Genomic DNA, 18212 nt, shown 5'->3' with positions numbered 1-18212 from the left:
TTCTAGTGTCTTTCGTTTGGGAGAAAAATGCAAAGGTACAATACAGTTTTTCCTTGCCGATATCTCTCTTTTGCAAAGAGATAGGCATTGGAAAATTCAGGGCTATAACGTGTAGATGAAGCACTAATAGGAGGCTTTAAAATTTTCATTCTATTGTCCTTCGTTTGGGAGAAAAATGCAAAGGTACAATACAGCTTTTCCTTGCCGATATCTCTCTTTTGCAAAGAGATAGGCATTGGAAAATTCAGGGCTATAACGTGTAGATGAAGCACTAACAGGAGGCTTTAAAATTTTCATTCTAGTGTCTTTCGTTTGGGAGAAAAATGCAAAGGTACAATACAGCTTTTCCTTGCCGATATCTCTCTTTTGCAAAGAGCTAGGCATTGGAAAATTCAGGGCTATAACGTGTAGATGAAGCACTAACAGTAGGCTTTAACATTTTCATTCTAGTGTCTTTCGTTTGGGAGAAAAATGCAAAGGCACAATACAGCTTTTCCTTGCCGATATCTCTCTTTTGCAAAGAGATAGGCATTGGAAAATTCAGGGCTATAACGTGTAGATGAAGCACTAACAGGAGGCTTTAAAATTTTCATTCTAGTGTCTTTCGTTTGGGAGAAAAATGCAAAAGTACAATGCAGCTTTTCCTTGCCGATATCTCTCTTTTGCAAAGAGATAGGCATTGGAAAATGCAGGGCTATAACGTGTAGATGAAGCACTAACAGGAGGCTTTAAAATTTTCATTCTAGTGTCTTTCGTTTGGGAGAAAAATGCAAAAGTACAATACACTTTTCCTTGCCGATATCTCTCTTTTGCAAAGAGATAGGCATTGGAAAATTCAGGGCTATAACGTGTAGATGAAGCACTAACAGGAGGCTTTAAAATTTTAATTCTAGTGTCCTTCGTTTGGGAGAAAAATGCAAAGGTACAATACAGCTTTTCCTTGCCAATATCTCTCTTTTGCAAAGAGCTAGGCATTGGAAAATTCAGGGCTATACCGTGTAAATGAAGCACTAACAGGAGGCTTTTAAATTTTCATTCTATGCCCCAGCCCCTGAAGCATTCAAGCTGATTTCTTGCAGCAGCTGGGCACTGTAACAGCTCCAGAGCTGCTCTGTAAGGCAAGTAAAAGGGTGTGGGCCCTGCAGCACTACCTGTAGTTTGCATTGTGCATTGGAAGGCACAAAGTAAGCAGACGGGAGGAGAAGTCAGGATAGTGCACAAGGGTATAGAAGGGAGCGGCTGAAGAAAAGAGAAGTGGAAACAGACAGCAAACTAGGCTGGAGAGAGACCTGAGACAAAGAGATCTGAATTATACGAGAGCCGACCAGGGGAAACACAAATTATGCAGTCAAGTTTCCCACATTTGGGGAAATCGCAGGAGCAGCACACCCAGAGTACAATGGGTGAGCCTTGCCCTGGGAGAAGCACCTTCATGATCATAGTATCTCACCTGGCAGGTAAGTAGGAGTTGGGCTAGAGCTGGGGAGGGTCGCTGCTCGGGTACCCCCCTGTAAAGTGAAGGAGATCCAACTGAGGCAGCACAAGGGAACTCTCGAAAGAAGAACAAGGCTAAAGGAAAATCTGAGACAAAGAAATCTGACTTTTACCAGAGCTGACCAGAGAAAAGCACAAACACAGTCTCCCACTACCACAAATAATGCAGTCAAGTTTCCCACATTTGGGGAAATCACAGGGGTCAGCATACCCAAAATGCAATGAATGAACCTCACCCTGGGAGAAAAATCTTCATGACCATGGTATCTCCTATGCAAAATAAGTATGATTTGGAATAGGGCTGGGGAGGGCCGCTGCTCATGCACATCTCTGTCAAGTAAAGGAGATTCAACTGAGGCAGCAAAAGGGAACTCTCATCTGGGGACAACAACTGCAGGGAGAACATATATTTTCAGATGAACATGGGAGGGCAGAAGGCTGCCTAATACTGAAGCACCCCCAAACAACAAACCAAATGCAACAACTAGTGCAAGCATTCCTGGGGGAAGGCCTGCCGCAGATGGATTTGCATATGGTGATGTCATCCAAGCAGTGGGTCAAAGTTGGCTTCAACCCTCGTCTGCATATGAAAAGAGAAAAGGGGCGTGCAGGGCATGGTGGCCTTTTGCGGCGCTTGGCTGACCCCTAGTTTGCATTAAACACCTCCACCCTCCTTTGGTGTGGGGCTCATGTTGGCTATGCCCCAGCCCCTGAAGCATTCAAGCTGATTTCTTGCAGCAGCTGGGCACTGTAACAGCTCCAGAGCTGCTCTGTAAGGCAAGTAAAAGGGTGTGGGCCCTGCAGCACTACCTGTAGTTCGCATTGTGCGTTGGAAGGCACAAAGTAAGCAGACAGGAGGAGAAGTCAGGATAGTGCGCAAGGGCATAGAAGGGAGCGGCTCAAGAAAAGAGAAGTGGAAACAGACAGCAAACTAGGCTGGAGAGAGACCTGAGACAAAGAGATCTGAATTATACGAGAGCCGACCAGGGGAAACACAAATTATGCAGTCAAGTTTCCCACATTTGGGGAAATCGCAGGAGCAGCACACCCAGAGTGCAATGGGTGAGCCTTGCCCTGGGAGAAGCACCTTCATGATCATAGTATCTCACCTGGCAGGTAAGTAGGAGTTGGGCTAGAGCTGGGGAGGGTCGCTGCTCGGGTACCCCCCTGTAAAGTGAAGGAGATCCAACTGAGGCAGCACAAGGGAACTCTCGAAAGAAGAACAAGGCAATAGGAAAATCTGAGACAAAGAAATCTGACTTTTACCAGAGCTGACCAGAGGAAAGCACAAACACAGTCCCCCACTACCACAAATAATGCAGTTGAGTTTCCCACATTTGGGGAAATCACAGGGGTCAGCATACCCAAAATGCAATGAATGAACCTCACCCTGGGAGAACAATCTTCATGACCATGGTATCTCCTATGCAAAATAAGTATGATTTGGAATAGGGCTGGGGAGGGCCGCTGCTCATGCACATCTCTGTCAAGTAAAGGAGATTCAACTGAGGCAGCACAAGGGAACTCTCATCTGGGGACAACAACTGCAGGGAGAACACATATTTTCAGATGAACATGGGAGGGCAGAAGGCTGCCTAATACTGAAGCACCCCCAAACAACAAACCAAATGCAACAACTAGTGCAAGCATTCCTGGGGGAAGTTCTGCAGAAGACGGATTTGCATACGGTGATGTCATCCAAGCAGTGGGTCAAAGTTGGCTTCAACCCTCATCTGCATATGAAAAGAGAAAAGGGGCGTGCAGGGCATGGCGGCCTTTTGCGGTGCTTGGATGACCCCTAGTTCGCATTAAACACCTCCACCCTCCTTTGGTGTGGGGCTCATGTTGGCCATGCCCCATCACCTGAAGCATTCAAGCAGATTTCTTGCAGCAGCTGGGCACTGTAACAGCTCCAGAGCTGCTCTGTAAGGCAAGTAAAAGGGTGTGGGCCCTGCAGCACTACCTGTAGTTTGCATTGTGCATTGGAAGGCACAAAGTAAGCAGACGGGAGGAGAAGTCAGGATAGTGCACAAGGGTATAGAAGGGAGCGGCTGAAGAAAAGAGAAGTGGAAACAGACAGCAAACTAGGCTGGAGAGAGACCTGAGACAAAGAGATCTGAATTATACGAGAGCCGACGAGGGGAAACACAAATTATGCAGTCAAGTTTCCCACATTTGGGGAAATCGCAGGGGCAGCACACCCAGAGTGCAATGGGTGAGCCTTGCCCTGGGAGAAGCACCTTCATGATCATAGTATCTCACCTGGCAGGTAAGTAGGAGTTGGGCTAGAGCTGGGGAGGGTCTCTGCTCGGGCACCCCCCTGTCAAGTGAAGGAGATCCAACTGAGGCAGCACAAGGGAACTCTCAAAAGAAGAACAAGGCTCTGAAACAAAGAAATCTGACTTTTACCAGAGCTGACCAGAGGAAAACACAAACACAGTCCCCCACTACCACAAATAAAGCAGTCGAGTTTCCCACATTTGGGGAAATCACAGGGGTCAGCATACCCAGAATGCAATGAATGAACCTCACCCTGGGAGAAAAATCTTCATGACCATGGTATCTCCTATGCAAAATAAGTATGATTTGGAATAGGGCTGGGGAGGGCCGCTGCTCATGCACATCTCTGTCAAGTAAAGGAGATTCAACTGAGGCAGCACAAGGGAACTCTCATCTTGGGACAACAACTGCAGGGAGAACATATATTTTCAGATGAACATGGGAGGGCAGAAGGCTGCCTAATACTGAAGCACCCCCAAACAACAAACCAAATGCAACAACTAGTGCAAGCATTCCTGGGGGAAGGCCTGCCGCAGATGGATTTGCATATGGTGATGTCATCCAAGCAGTGGGTCAAAGTTGGCTTCAACCCTCGTCTGCATATGAAAAGAGAAAAGGGGCGTGCAGGGCATGGTGGCCTTTTGCGGCGCTTGGCTGACCCCTAGTTTGCATTAAACACCTCCACCCTCCTTTGGTGTGGGGCTCATGTTGGCTATGCCCCAGCCTTTGAAGCATTCAAGCTGATTTCTTGCAGCAGCTGGGCACTGTAACAGCTCCAGAGCTGCTCTGTAAGGCAAGTAAAAGGGTGTGGGCCCTGCAGCACTACCTGTAGTTCGCATTGTGCGTTGGAAGGCACAAAGTAAGCAGACAGGAGGAGAAGTCAGGATAGTGCGCAAGGGCATAGAAGGGAGCGGCTCAAGAAAAGAGAAGTGGAAACAGACAGCAAACTAGGCTGGAGAGAGACCTGAGACAAAGAGATCTGAATTATACGAGAGCCGACCAGGGGAAACACAAATTATACAGTCAAGTTTCCCACATTTGGGGAAATCGCAGGAGCAGCACACCCAGAGTGCAATGGGTGAGCCTTGCCCTGGGAGAAGCACCTTCATGATCATAGTATCTCACCTGGCAGGTAAGTAGGAGTTGGGCTAGAGCTGGGGAGGGTCGCTGCTCGGGTACCCCCCTGTAAAGTGAAGGAGATCCAACTAAGGCAGCACAAGGGAACTCTCGAAAGAAGAACAAGGCTAGAGGAAAATCTGAGACAAAGAAATCTGACTTTTACCAGAGCTGACCAGAGGAAAGCACAAACACAGTCCCCCACTACCACAAATAATGCAGTTGAGTTTCCCACATTTGGGGAAATCACAGGGGTCAGCATACCCAAAATGCAATGAATGAACCTCACCCTGGGAGAAAAATCTTCATGACCATGGTATCTCCTATGCAAAATAAGTATGATTTGGAATAGGGATGGGGAGGGCCGCTGCTCATGCACATCTCTGTCAAGTAAAGGAGATTTAACTGAGGCAGCACAAGGGAACTCTCATCTGGGGACAACAACTGCAGGGAGAACACATATTTTCAGATGAACATGGGAGGGCAGAAGGCTGCCTAATACTGAAGCACCCCCAAACAACAAACCAAATGCAACAACTAGTGCAAGCATTCCTGGGGGAAGTTCTGCAGAAGACGGATTTGCATACGTTGATGTCATCCAAGCAGTGGGTCAAAGTTGGCTTCAACCCTCATCTGCATATGAAAAGAGAAAAGGGGCGTGCAGGGCATGGCGGCCTTTTGCGGTGCTTGGATGACCCCTAGTTCGCATTAAACACCTCCACCCTCCTTTGGTGTGGGGCTCATGTTGGCCATGCCCCATCCCCTGAAGCATTCAAGCTGATTTCTTGCAGCAGCTGGGCACTGTAACAGCTCCAGAGCTGCTCTGTAAGGCAAGTAAAAGGGTGTGGGCCCTGCAGCACTACCTGTAGTTTGCATTGTGCATTGGAAGGCACAAAGTAAGCAGACGGGAGGAGAAGTCAGGATAGTGCACAAGGGTATAGAAGGGAGCGGCTGAAGAAAAGAGAAGTGGAAACAGACAGCAAACTAGGCTGGAGAGAGACCTGAGACAAAGAGATCTGAATTATACGAGAGCCGACCAGGGGAAACACAAATTATGCAGTCAAGTTTCCCACATTTGGGGAAATCGCAGGGGCAGCACACCCAGAGTGCAATGGGTGAGCCTTGCCCTGGGAGAAGCACCTTCATGATCATAGTATCTCACCTGGCAGGTAAGTAGGAGTTGGGCTAGAGCTGGGGAGGGTCGCTGTTCGGGCACCCCCCTGTCAAGTGAAAGAGATCCAACTGAGGCAGCACAAGGGAACTCTCGAAAGAAGAACAAGGCTAGAGGAAGATCTGAGACAAAGAAATCTGACTTTTTCCAGAGCTGACCAGAGGAAAGCACAAACACAGTCCCCCACTACCACAAATAATGCAGTCGCGTTTCCCACATTTGGGGAAATCACAGGGGTCAGCATACCCAGAATGCAATGAATGAACCTCACCTTGGGAGAACAATCTTCATGACCATGGTATCGCCTATGCAAAATAAGTATGATTTGGGATAGGGCTGGGGAGGGCCGCTGCTCAGGCACATCTCTGTCAAGTAAAGGAGATTCAACTGAGGCAGCACAAGGGAACTCTCATCTGGGGACAACAACTGCAGGGAGAACACATATTTTCAGATGAACATGTGAGGGCAGAAGGCTGCCTAATACTGAAGCACCCCCAAACAACAAACCAAATGCAACAACTAATGCAAGCATTCCTGGGGGAAGGCCTGCAGCAGATGGATTTGCATATGGTGATGTCATCCAAGCAGTGGGTCAAAGTTGGCTTCAACCCTCGTCTGCATATGAAAAGAGAAAAGGGGCGTGCAGGGCATGGCGGCCTTTTGCAGCGCTTGGATGACCCCTAGTTCGCATTACACACCTCCACCCTCCTTCGGTGTGGGGCTCATGTTGGCTATGCCCCAGCCCCTGAAGCATTCAAGCTGATTTCTTGCAGCAGCTGGGCACTGTAACTGCTCCAGAGCTACTCTGTAAGGCAAGTAAAAGGGTGTGGGCCCTGCAGCACTACCTGTAGTTCGCATTGTGCGTTGGAAGGCACGAAGTAAGCAGACGGGAGAAGTCAGGATAGTGCGCAAGGGCATAGAAGGGAGCGGCTCAAGAAAAGAGAAGTGGAAACAGACAGCAAACTAGGCTGGAGAGAGACCTGAGACAAAGAGATCTGAATTATACGAGAGCCGACGAAGGGAAACACAAATTATGCAGTCAAGTTTCCCACATTTGGGGAAATCGCAGGAGCAGCACACCCAGAGTGCAATGGTTGAGCCTTGCCCTGGGAGAAGCACCTTCATGATCATAGTATCTCACCTGGCAGGTAAGTAGGAGTTGGGCTAGAGCTGGGGAGGGTCGCTGCTCGGGTTCCCCCCTGTGAAGTGAAGGAGATCCAACTGAGGCAGCACAAGGGAACTCTCGAAAGAAGAACAAGGCTAGAGGAAGATCTGAGACAAAGAAATCTGACTTTTACCAGAGCTGACCAGAGGAAAGCACAAACACAGTCTCCCACTACCACAAATAATGCAGTCAAGTTTCCCACATTTGGGGAAATCACAGGGGTCAGCATACCCAAAATGCAATGAATGAACCTCACCCTGGGAGAAAAATCTTCATGACCATGGTATCTCCTATGCAAAATAAGTATGATTTGGAATAGGGCTGGGGAGGGCCTCTGCTCATACACATCTCTGTCAAGTAAAGGAGATTCAACTGAGGCAGCACAAGGGAACTCTCATCTTGGGACAACAACTGCAGGGAGAACATATATTTTCAGATGAACATGGGAGGGCAGAAGACTGCCTAATACTGAAGCACCCCCAAACAACAAACCAAATGCAACAACTAGTGCAAGCATTCCTGGGGGAAGGCCTGCCGCAGATGGATTTGCATATGGTGATGTCATCCAAGCAGTGGGTCAAAGTTGGCTTCAACCCTCGTCTGCATATGAAAAGAGAAAAGGGGCGTGCAGGGCATGGTGGCCTTTTGGGGCGCTTGGCTGACCCCTAGTTTGCATTAAACACCTCCACCCTCCTTTGGTGTGGGGCTCATGTTGGCTATGCCCCAGCCCCTGAAGCATTCAAGCTGATTTCTTGCAGCAGCTGGGCACTGTAACAGCTCCAGAGCTGCTCTGTAAGGCAAGTAAAAGGGTGTGGGCCCTGCAGCACTACCTGTAGTTCGCATTGTGCGTTGGAAGGCACAAAGTAAGCAGACAGGAGGAGAAGTCAGGATAGTGCGCAAGGGTATAGAAGGGAGCGGCTCAAGAAAAGAGAAGTGGAAACAGACAGCAAACTAGGCTGGAGAGAGACCTGAGACAAAGAGATCTGAATTATACGAGAGCCGACCAGGGGAAACACAAATTATACAGTCAAGTTTCCCACATTTGGGGAAATCGCAGGAGCAGCACACCCAGAGTGCAATGGGTGAGCCTTGCCCTGGGAGAAGCACCTTCATGATCATAGTATCTCACCTGGCAGGTAAGTAGGAGTTGGGCTAGAGCTGGGGAGGGTCGCTGCTCGGGTACCCCCCTGTAAAGTGAAGGAGATCCAACTAAGGCAGCACAAGGGAACTCTCGAAAGAAGAACAAGGCTAGAGGAAAATCTGAGACAAAGAAATCTGACTTTTACCAGAGCTGACCAGAGGAAAGCACAAACACAGTCCCCCACTACCACAAATAATGCAGTTGAGTTTCCCACATTTGGGGAAATCACAGGGGTCAGCATACCCAAAATGCAATGAATGAACCTCACCCTGGGAGAAAAATCTTCATGACCATGGTATCTCCTATGCAAAATAAGTATGATTTGGAATAGGGCTGGGGAGGGCCGCTGCTCATGCACATCTCTGTCAAGTAAAGGAGATTTAACTGAGGCAGCACAAGGGAACTCTCATCTGGGGACAACAACTGCAGGGAGAACACATATTTTCAGATGAACATGGGAGGGCAGAAGGCTGCCTAATACTGAAGCACCCCCAAACAACAAACCAAATGCAACAACTAGTGCAAGCATTCCTGGGGGAAGTTCTGCAGAAGACGGATTTGCATACGGTGATGTCATCCAAGCAGTGGGTCAAAGTTGGCTTCAACCCTCATCTGCATATGAAAAGAGAAAAGGGGCGTGCAGGGCATGGCGGCCTTTTGCGGTGCTTGGATGACCCCTAGTTCGCATTAAACACCTCCACCCTCCTTTGGTGTGGGGCTCATGTTGGCCATGCCCCATCCCCTGAAGCATTCAAGCTGATTTCTTGCAGCAGCTGGGCACTGTAACAGCTCCAGAGCTGCTCTGTAAGGCAAGTAAAAGGGTGTGGGCCCTGCAGCACTACCTGTAGTTTGCATTGTGCATTGGAAGGCACAAAGTAAGCAGACGGGAGGAGAAGTCTGGATAGTGCACAAGGGTATAGAAGGGAGCGGCTGAAGAAAAGAGAAGTGGAAACAGACAGCAAACTAGGCTGGAGAGAGACCTGAGACAAAGAGATCTGAATTATACGAGAGCCGACCAAGGGAAACACAAATTATGCAGTCAAGTTTCCCACATTTGGGGAAATTGCAGGGGCAGCACACCCAGAGTGCAATGGGTGAGCCTTGCCCTGGGAGAAGCACCTTCATGATCATAGTATCTCACCTGGCAGGTAAGTAGGAGTTGGGCTAGAGCTGGGGAGGGTCGCTGTTCGGGCACCCCCCTGTCAAGTGAAAGAGATCCAACTGAGGCAGCACAAGGGAACTCTCGAAAGAAGAACAAGGCTAGAGGAAGAGCTGAGACAAAGAAATCTGACTTTTTCCAGAGCTGGCCAGAGGAAAGCACAAACACAGTCCCCCACTACCACAAATAATGCAGTCGAGTTTCCCACATTTGGGGAAATCACAGGGGTCAGCATACCCAGAATGCAATGAATGAACCTCACCCTGGGAGAACAATCTTCATGACCATGGTATCGCCTATGCAAAATAAGTATGATTTGGGATAGGGCTGGGGAGGGCCGCTGCTCAGGCACATCTCTGTCAAGTAAAGGAGATTCAACTGAGGCAGCACAAGGGAACTCTCATCTGGGGACAACAACTGCAGGGAGAACACATATTTTCAGATGAACATGTGAGGGCAGAAGGCTGCCTAATACTGAAGCACCCCCAAACAACAAACCAAATGCAACAACTAGTGCAAGCATTCCTGGGGGAAGGCCTGCAGCAGATGGATTTGCATATGGTGATGTCATCCAAGCAGTGGGTCAAAGTTGGCTTCAACCCTCGTCTGCATATGAAAAGAGAAAAGGGGCGTGCAGGGCATGGCGGCCTTTTGCAGCGCTTGGATGACCCCTAGTTTGCATTACACACCTCCTCCCTCCTTCGGTGTGGGGCTCATGTTGGCTATGCCCCAGCCCCTGAAGCATTCAAGCTGATTTCTTGCAGCAGCTGGGCACTGTAACTGCTCCAGAGCTACTCTGTAAGGCAAGTAAAAGGGTGTGGGCCCTGCAGCACTACCTGTAGTTCGCATTGTGCGTTGGAAGGCACGAAGTAAGCAGACGGGAGAAGTCAGGATAGTGCGCAAGGGCATAGAAGGGAGCGGCTCAAGAAAAGAGAAGTGGAAACAGACAGCAAACTAGGCTGGAGAGAGACCTGAGACAAAGAGATCTGAATTATACGAGAGCCGACGAGGGGAAACACAAATTATGCAGTCAAGTTTCCCACATTTGGGGAAATCGCAGGAGCAGCACACCCAGAGTGCAATGGTTGAGCCTTGCCCTGGGAGAAGCACCTTCATGATCATAGTATCTCACCTGGCAGGTAAGTAGGAGTTGGGCTAGAGCTGGGGAGGGTCGCTGCTCGGGTTCCCCCTGTGAAGTGAAGGAGATCCAACTGAAGCAGCACAAGGGAACTCTCGAAAGAAGAACAAGGCTAGAGGAAGATCTGAGACAAAGAAATCTGACTTTTACCAGAGCTGACCAGAGGAAAGCACAAACACAGTCCCCCACTACCACAAATAATGCAGTCGAGTTTCCCACATTTGGGAAAATCACAGGGGTCAGCATACCCAGAATGCAATGAATGAACCTCACCCTGGGAGAACAATCTTCATGACCATGGTATCTCCTATGCAAAATAAGTATGATTTGGGATAGGGCTGGTGAGGGCCGCTGCTCAGGCACATCTCTGTCAAGTAAAGGAGATTCAACTGAGGCAGCACAAGGGAACTCTCATCTGGGGACAACAACTGCAGGGAGACCACATCTTTTCAATTGAACATGGGAGGGCGGAAGGCTGCCTAATACTGAAGCACCATCAAATATCAAACCATGGCCCTCATTCCGAGTTGATCGCTCGCAAGGCGATTTTAGCAGAGTTACACACGCTAAGCCGCCACCTACTGGGAGTGAATCTTAGCTTCTTAAAATTGCGACCGATGTATTCGCAATATTGCGATTACAAACTACTTAGCAGTTTCAGAGTAGCTTCAGACTTACTCGGCATCTGCGATCAGTTCAGTGCTTGTCGTTCCTGGTTTGACGTCACAAACACTCCCAGAGTTCGCCCAGACACTCCCCCGTTTCTCCGGCCACTCCTGCGTTTTTCCGGAAACTGTAGCGTTTTTTCCCACACGCCCATAAAACGGCCTGTTTCCGCCCAGTAACACCCATTTCCTGTCAATCACATTACGATCGCCGGAGCGAAGAAAAAGCCGTGAGTAAAAATACTTTCTTCATTGTAAAATTACTTGGCGCAGTCGCAGTGCGAATATTGCGCATGCGTACTAAGCAGAATTTCACTGCGATGCGATGAAATTTACAGAGCGAACGACTCGGAATGAGGGCCCATATGCAACAACTAGTACAAGCACTCCTGGGGGAAGGTCTGCAGCAGACGGATTTGCATACGGTGATGTTATCCAAGCAGTGGGCCAAAGTTGACTGGAACCCTCATCTGCATATGAAAAGAGAAAAGGGGCATGCAGGGCATGGCGGCCTTTTGCAGTGCTTGGATGACCCCTAGTTCGCATTAAACACCCCCACCCTCCTTTGGTGTGGGGCTCATGTTGGCCATGCCCCATCCCCTGATGCATTCAAGCTGATTTCTTGCAGCAGCTGGGCACTGTAACAGCTCCAGAGCTGTTCTGTAAGGCAAGTAAAAGGGTGTGGGCCCTGCAGCACCACCTGTTGTTCGCATTGTGCGTTGGAAGGCACAAATTAAGCAGACGGGAGGAGAAGTCAGGATAGTGCGCAAGGGCATTCTTTTCTCTTAGTCCGGGGGCAAGGCTTCAAAATGGGGTCTGCAACGGAGGAGACACATGGGGCGTGGTCACAGCAGCTTTTCTCTACAGTCTGCACCAGCAGGAGCCTACACCATTTTTTATGATCACGCTGAACTGCAGTGCGACTGCAATTACAGCATGGTCAAGAAGGGAGGCGTCATGCTGGGTGGCCATGCCCTGTCACTGTGCAGGAGCCAGCACCGCTCACACACTAGTCCCCGGGTGCAGCCCCCAACCCCCGGGACACCCGGAGCAACAAAATGTAGATTCAGGCCACCAGGCCACGTCCCTACCTATGAAACCATGCCTCCTTTTTACCATTGCGCTGTTTATCTGCGCGCACTGCATTACAATCTCCCTCGCCACCTCTCTGGGTGTCACCAGTGATAGTGACACCTCTGCCATGCTTGTAGCAGCTGGTCCTAAGATCTACGCCTCAAGCCCTGAGTGTTTGCCCTTGTGACTTGTTGATCATCATAGCGAAGCAGATGCTTACAGAAAACTGCAGGGGCTTAGATTGAAAATAAAAAAAATTGATGGGTATAAGGTAGAGAGGAGCGGGTTCGGTTCTCCGAGAACCGAATTCCCCACGAACTCCACGTGGTTTACACTGGTCCGAGGCAGGCTCGGTTGTTCCCGCCTGACTCGGAAAACCTGAACAAGGGAAAATGTCATCATCCCGCTGTCAGATTCTCGTGAGATTCGGATTCCATATAAAGAGCTGCGCGTTGCTGCCATTTTTACTCGTGCATTGAAGAGAGAGCGGAGAGGACGTGGCTATGTTCTCTCAGTGGAAATCTCAATATCAGTGCTCAGTATCAGTGGTTACTTATTGCTGCTCAGTAATACTAGTAGTGTGTCTCTCCTGCTCAGTGTCAGTTCTCAGTAGTATCCTCATCAGTGCTCAGTATCACTGCTCATTGTATTGTGCTGCATTGTGGTGCTCAGCATACTACAGTACATTACTAATAGTCCAGTGCTGCATCTTGCTGCTCAGTGTCAGTTCTAGTATCCTCATCAGTGCTCACTATCACTGCTCATTGCATTGTGGTGTTCTGTATACTACAGTAACATAGTAATATAGTATATATAGAGGAGCGGGTTCGGTTCTCCGAGAACCGAATTCCCGACGAACTCCACGTGGTTTACACTGGTCCGAGGCAGGCTCGGTTGTTCCCGCCTGACTCGGAAAACCTGAACAAGGGAAAATGTCATCATCCCGCTGTCGGATTCTCGTGAGATTCGGATTCCATATAAAGAGCTGCGCGTTGCCGCCATTTTTACTCGTGCATTGAAGAGAGAGCGGAGAGGACGTGGCTATGTTCTCTCAGTGGAAATCTCAATATCAGTGCTCAGTATCAGTGGTTACTTATTGCTGCTCAGTAATACTAGTAGTGTGTCTCTCCTGCTCAGTGTCAGTTCTCAGTAGTATCCTCATCAGTGCTCAGTATCACTGCTCATTGTCTTGTGCTGCATTGTGGTGCTCAGCATACTACAGTACATTACTAATAGTCCAGTGCTGCATCTTGCTGCTCAGTGTCAGTTCTAGTATCCTCATCAGTGCTCACTATCACTGCTCATTACATTGTGGTGTTCTGTATACTACAATAACATAGTAATATAGTAACATAGTTTTTGAGGTTGAATAGAGGCAAATTGCCCATCGTGTTCAACCTGTTTTAAGTTGTGATGATTCTACATACTTGCTGAATAATGTTTTATGACTAGTTAGCTACTATAACTCATGTTACCCCCGGATTAACCATGTTGATATTTTAAGTATTATAACCTTGGATAGCTTTTTCATTCAGAAATGTATCCATTCCTTTTTTAAATCCAATTACAGAGTCCGCCATTACCACCTTCCCTGGCAGGGAATTCCACATCCTGATTGCCCTAACAGTGAAGAAACCTTTCCTCCATTGCGTTCTGAACTTTCCTCCAGTCGCAGCGAGTGACCACGTGTTCGTTTAATAAATAATTCCTCTGATAACTCTTTGTTATGTATCTTTACATATTTGAAGATATTAATAATATCTCCTCTTAGGCACCTCTTTTCTAGTGTATAAATATTCAGCCTAGTAAGTCTTTCATTATAGTCCAGTACTTTTAGTTCATACTTGGCCAACTGAGGCAGCACAAGGGAACTCCCATCTGGGGACAACAACTGCAGGGAGAACACATATTTTCAGATGAACATGGGAGGGCAGAAGGCTGCCTAATACTGATACCATGTTCATCTGAAAATATGTGTTCTCCCTGCAGGGATTATCTCTTTTCATATGCAGATGAGGGTTCCAGTCAACTTTGGCCCACTGCTTGGATAACATCACCGTATGCAAATCCGTCTGCTGCAGACCTTCCCCCAGGAGTGCTTGTACTAGTTGTTGCATATGGGCCCTCATTCCGAGTCGTTCGCTCTGTAAATTTCATCGCATCGCAGTGAAATTCTGCTTAGTACGCATGCGCAATATTCGCACTGCGACTGCGCCAAGTAATTTTACAATGAAGAAAGTATTTTTACTCACGGCTTTTTCTTCGCTCCGGCGATCGTAATGTGATTGACAGGAAATGGGTGTTACTGGGCGGAAACAGGCCGTTTTATGGGCGTGTGGGAAAAAACGCTACAGTTTCCGGAAAGACGCAGGAGTGGCCGGAGAAACGGGGGAGTGTCTGGGCGAACTCTGGGAGTGTTTGTGACGTCAAACCAGGAACGACAAGCACTGAACTGATCGCAGATGCCGAGTAAGTCTAAAGCTACTCTGAAACTGCTAAGTAGTTTGTAATCGCAATATTGCGAATACATCGGTCGCAATTTTAAGAAGCTAAGATTCACTCCCAGTAGGCGGCGGCTTAGCGTGTGTAACTCTGCTAAAATCGCCTTGCGTTGCCTCAGTTGAATCTCCTTTACTTGACACATATATAGCACATGGAATTGCCACATCTCCCTATATGATAATTTCATTACACTGTAACATAATAAGAATTAACTCTTTAACGGTGTAAATAGAGAGTAATGAATCTCTGACACATGGAATATATTATTTCTTAGATGAATTGGATAAACCATTATGACAGACACTTTGCTTCCTAATAAGAATTGAGGTGGCTATGCCTCTAAGGAAAGCATTATTGCCTACGCCTAGATCAGATTAAATAAGATCTGGCTGAATATATGAAGGAAGGTTGCTATTTATATGAGAATTGGAATTGCTATATTCCTTAAGGCAACCCCACCGATTGATATATGTTGTCAATTAAGTATATCTGAACGGCTATATCTGGACCAGATTTAATAAGATCTGGCTGATTATATGAAGGAGGGCTGCTATTTATATTGGAATTGCCATATTCCTTAAGGCAACCGCACCTGTTGGTATATCTCGCCAATTAACTATATCTAAACAGCTAAATTAAAGCTATTCATCATTTTTTTTAGTTTGGATATTAATAAATATGATCTTTCCATGATGCATAGAGATTTCCCTATCAAGTGATTCCTTATCCGATATAGAAAGCTATCCCCCTATGGTATTGAATTTAGGAATATAGTCTTAGGGGACACAGAGAAATAAGTGATCCCCATCTACCTAAGCACCCCACAAATTGGAGGTTAGCTTACCGGTTATACTCAATCACCCCCACAAATTCGCCAATGGGGATGGCTTCCCGGGAGGTAACCCCTATTGAGTGAAGGGAGTATATAGGATATGACCCAGTGGTACCTGACGACATAGATACTAACAGCTATTTAATAACATTACGCTAGAAAGTGATTATTAGCAACATATATATCTATATAAACAACCCCGCCAGGGTTGTGCCTTCAAAAATAATCACACACGGACACGCTTTTTAAACCTTTTTTTCACATCTCTTTATTCTTCTTATGCACATGTATGTTAGTTCTGTGATTTTAACCTTTATGTTTCACTGCAGTTTGGGATAATAATATTAATATTTATCCAATTTTAATACATACTTAATAAAGGTTATATTTTATGATTCATTCATTCTGTCCAGTGCGTCAACAGTGCAGATTTCTTCTTGTTTTTTCTCCCAAATTCTATAACAATGACAGTAAATGTTGTTACTTTTCAAACAGAACTTTCTTGACCATGCTACTTGCTTGAAAAATCTGGGAGCACATGGAAAACAGTACAAACCATGCAGTATCACAAGAGCTTTTGATCTTTGATCTTTCATGAAGATAGAGCAGAATTGAGGACACGTCAACAATTTCTGCCGAAGGTGGTTCATCTTTCCACATGGTGCCTTTGGCCACTGACACCTTCGTTGAGTCAAAGTCTCTGGCTGTGGTCAGAACTTTGAAAATTTATGTCACCAGAACAGTTCAGATTAGGAAAACAGAGGCTCTGTTTGTCCTGTATGCTCCCAACAGGATTGGGTGTCCTGCTTCCATGTAGACCATTATGCGCTGGATCTGTGGTAAGATTCAGCATGCTCATTCCACGGCAGGATTGCCGTTACTGAATTAGGTGAAGACCCATTCTACTAGAAAGGTGGGTTCATCCTGGGCAGCTGGTCGGGGAGTCTCGGCATTGCAACTTTGCCGAGCAGCTATTTAGTAAACACTTTTGCTAAGTTTTACAAGTTTGATACCTTGGCTGATGATAACCTCAAGTTGGGTCATTCGGTGCTGCAGAGTTGTACGCACTCTCCCACCCGTTCAAGAGCTTTGGTATAACCCCATGGTTCTTAATGTGACCCCAGCATCCTCTAGGTCGTATGAGAAAATAGGATTTTAATACCTACCGGTAAATCCTTTTCTCTTAGTCCGTAGAGGATGCTGGGCACCCGTCCCAGTCCATACTGTGTCTGCAGTTATTACTTGTGGTTATACACATGTTGTGTTATGGTTCTGGTCAGCTTTTTGCTGCAATTGTTCATGCCGTTGGCTTGTGTTCTGTTGAATGCCACGTTCTGCGGCATGCTTAAGGTGTGAGCTGGTAAGATGCTCACCTTAGTTTAACAATAAATCCTTTCCTCGAAATGTCCGTCTCCCTGGGCACAGTTCCTATAACTGGAGTCTGGTGGAGGGGCATAGAGGGAGGAGCCAGTTCACACCCTTTGAAAGTCTTAAAGTGCCCATGTCTCTTGCGGATCCCGTCTATACCCCATGGTTCTTAATGTGACCCCAGCATCCTCTACGGACTAAGAGAAAAGGATGCCCTTGCGCACTATCCTGACTTCTCCTCCCGTCTGCTTACTTTGTGCCTTCCAACGCACAATGCGAACTACAGGTGGTTGTTCAGCCTCTCACTAAGCCCTTTCTGGCAAATTTGAAGCCTACAGTATAACCACCTTTACTTTTCAATAATCTGTTCAGAAGAGGTGTTTGTAGAACGGTGTTTTATTATTCAGTAAAGGGATCACAGATATGATGCGTTGATTTGATGTACAATACGATATGATGATATGTGATAATGAGGTAAAACTGTTAATGAAACAAGAATATGCAATTATGATATGCATGTGAAAAGCAAAATGGATATACACAAGTACATATAACATAGGCTGTGCAAACATGTGATTACATGTGCGAGTATAAACTACAGTGCAGCTAACATTACTCACTGGCTAAACAGGTTGAGATGAGACATTTAATATACAAACTCACCATCGAATGCTATATGAGAGTTGGACCCATGTAAAGCATGACTGTCTGGGACCATGAGGGAAGTAGAAAGGCTGATCCCAGCTTCTTCATCCCAGAATGCATTGCAAGACTGGCTACAAGAGGCTATGAGGGTCAAATTAATTGATGGGACTGACCACTAGATGGGGCAATAATACAACTTTCTGTAGTAAAAGTAATCAGATCTACACAAAGCAAATGCTGAAGGCATGACACTCCCCGTCTGGTATCACTGGTACCATATTTTAAACTCTAAACAGATAACAATAAGAATAGTTCAGTCACTGGTCTGAGGAACAACTTAGTCTCTCCTCGCTTACAGATCTTGACCTCAACCTTACGAACCTTCCCATCCTTGCTTGGGAACGTCTTGGTGACAAGACTTAAAGGCCATTCGTTGCGTTGTGACTGGCAATCTCTGACGAG

The 18212-nt window shown here is 47.1% G+C and overlaps 15 non-coding genes and 3 pseudogenes across 15 annotated transcripts; all 18 read right to left on the bottom strand.

The window, feature by feature from the left end:
* Window positions 1-1302: 1302 nt before the first annotated feature.
* On the bottom strand, window positions 1303-1465 carry LOC135036669 (U1 spliceosomal RNA). The gene has a single exon (XR_010231359.1). It is a non-coding gene; the product is annotated as a U1 spliceosomal RNA (small nuclear RNA).
* Window positions 1466-1617: 152 nt separating this feature from the next.
* LOC135036611 (U1 spliceosomal RNA) lies at window positions 1618-1781 on the bottom strand. The gene has a single exon (XR_010231310.1). It is a non-coding gene; the product is annotated as a U1 spliceosomal RNA (small nuclear RNA).
* Window positions 1782-2455: 674 nt separating this feature from the next.
* LOC135036654 (U1 spliceosomal RNA) lies at window positions 2456-2618 on the bottom strand. Its single transcript, XR_010231352.1, has one exon. It is a non-coding gene; the product is annotated as a U1 spliceosomal RNA (small nuclear RNA).
* A 152-nt stretch (window positions 2619-2770) lies between these two features.
* Window positions 2771-2934, bottom strand: LOC135036604 (U1 spliceosomal RNA). Its single transcript, XR_010231303.1, has one exon. It is a non-coding gene; the product is annotated as a U1 spliceosomal RNA (small nuclear RNA).
* Window positions 2935-3635: 701 nt separating this feature from the next.
* LOC135036657 (U1 spliceosomal RNA) lies at window positions 3636-3771 on the bottom strand (annotated as a pseudogene).
* Window positions 3772-3913: 142 nt separating this feature from the next.
* LOC135036782 (U1 spliceosomal RNA) lies at window positions 3914-4077 on the bottom strand. The gene has a single exon (XR_010231443.1). It is a non-coding gene; the product is annotated as a U1 spliceosomal RNA (small nuclear RNA).
* Window positions 4078-4751: 674 nt separating this feature from the next.
* LOC135036648 (U1 spliceosomal RNA) lies at window positions 4752-4914 on the bottom strand. Its single transcript, XR_010231346.1, has one exon. It is a non-coding gene; the product is annotated as a U1 spliceosomal RNA (small nuclear RNA).
* A 152-nt stretch (window positions 4915-5066) lies between these two features.
* Window positions 5067-5230, bottom strand: LOC135036666 (U1 spliceosomal RNA). The gene has a single exon (XR_010231358.1). It is a non-coding gene; the product is annotated as a U1 spliceosomal RNA (small nuclear RNA).
* Window positions 5231-5904: 674 nt separating this feature from the next.
* On the bottom strand, window positions 5905-6067 carry LOC135036642 (U1 spliceosomal RNA). Its single transcript, XR_010231340.1, has one exon. It is a non-coding gene; the product is annotated as a U1 spliceosomal RNA (small nuclear RNA).
* A 152-nt stretch (window positions 6068-6219) lies between these two features.
* On the bottom strand, window positions 6220-6383 carry LOC135036623 (U1 spliceosomal RNA). The gene has a single exon (XR_010231322.1). It is a non-coding gene; the product is annotated as a U1 spliceosomal RNA (small nuclear RNA).
* Window positions 6384-7081: 698 nt separating this feature from the next.
* On the bottom strand, window positions 7082-7217 carry LOC135036688 (U1 spliceosomal RNA; annotated as a pseudogene).
* Window positions 7218-7369: 152 nt separating this feature from the next.
* On the bottom strand, window positions 7370-7533 carry LOC135036615 (U1 spliceosomal RNA). The gene has a single exon (XR_010231314.1). It is a non-coding gene; the product is annotated as a U1 spliceosomal RNA (small nuclear RNA).
* Window positions 7534-8207: 674 nt separating this feature from the next.
* LOC135036647 (U1 spliceosomal RNA) lies at window positions 8208-8370 on the bottom strand. The gene has a single exon (XR_010231345.1). It is a non-coding gene; the product is annotated as a U1 spliceosomal RNA (small nuclear RNA).
* A 152-nt stretch (window positions 8371-8522) lies between these two features.
* Window positions 8523-8686, bottom strand: LOC135036655 (U1 spliceosomal RNA). Its single transcript, XR_010231353.1, has one exon. It is a non-coding gene; the product is annotated as a U1 spliceosomal RNA (small nuclear RNA).
* Window positions 8687-9360: 674 nt separating this feature from the next.
* LOC135036639 (U1 spliceosomal RNA) lies at window positions 9361-9523 on the bottom strand. Its single transcript, XR_010231337.1, has one exon. It is a non-coding gene; the product is annotated as a U1 spliceosomal RNA (small nuclear RNA).
* Window positions 9524-9675: 152 nt separating this feature from the next.
* LOC135036774 (U1 spliceosomal RNA) lies at window positions 9676-9839 on the bottom strand. The gene has a single exon (XR_010231435.1). It is a non-coding gene; the product is annotated as a U1 spliceosomal RNA (small nuclear RNA).
* Window positions 9840-10537: 698 nt separating this feature from the next.
* Window positions 10538-10673, bottom strand: LOC135036689 (U1 spliceosomal RNA; annotated as a pseudogene).
* A 151-nt stretch (window positions 10674-10824) lies between these two features.
* On the bottom strand, window positions 10825-10988 carry LOC135036767 (U1 spliceosomal RNA). The gene has a single exon (XR_010231429.1). It is a non-coding gene; the product is annotated as a U1 spliceosomal RNA (small nuclear RNA).
* Between the last annotated feature and the right edge of the window lie 7224 nt (window positions 10989-18212).

Source organism: Pseudophryne corroboree, unplaced genomic scaffold (genome assembly GCF_028390025.1).
Source record: "Pseudophryne corroboree isolate aPseCor3 unplaced genomic scaffold, aPseCor3.hap2 scaffold_652, whole genome shotgun sequence".
Classification (NCBI taxonomy): domain Eukaryota; kingdom Metazoa; phylum Chordata; class Amphibia; order Anura; family Myobatrachidae; genus Pseudophryne; species Pseudophryne corroboree.
The sequence above is the reverse complement of the archived record's forward strand: the minus strand, read 5'-3'. Positions and strand labels throughout refer to the sequence as shown.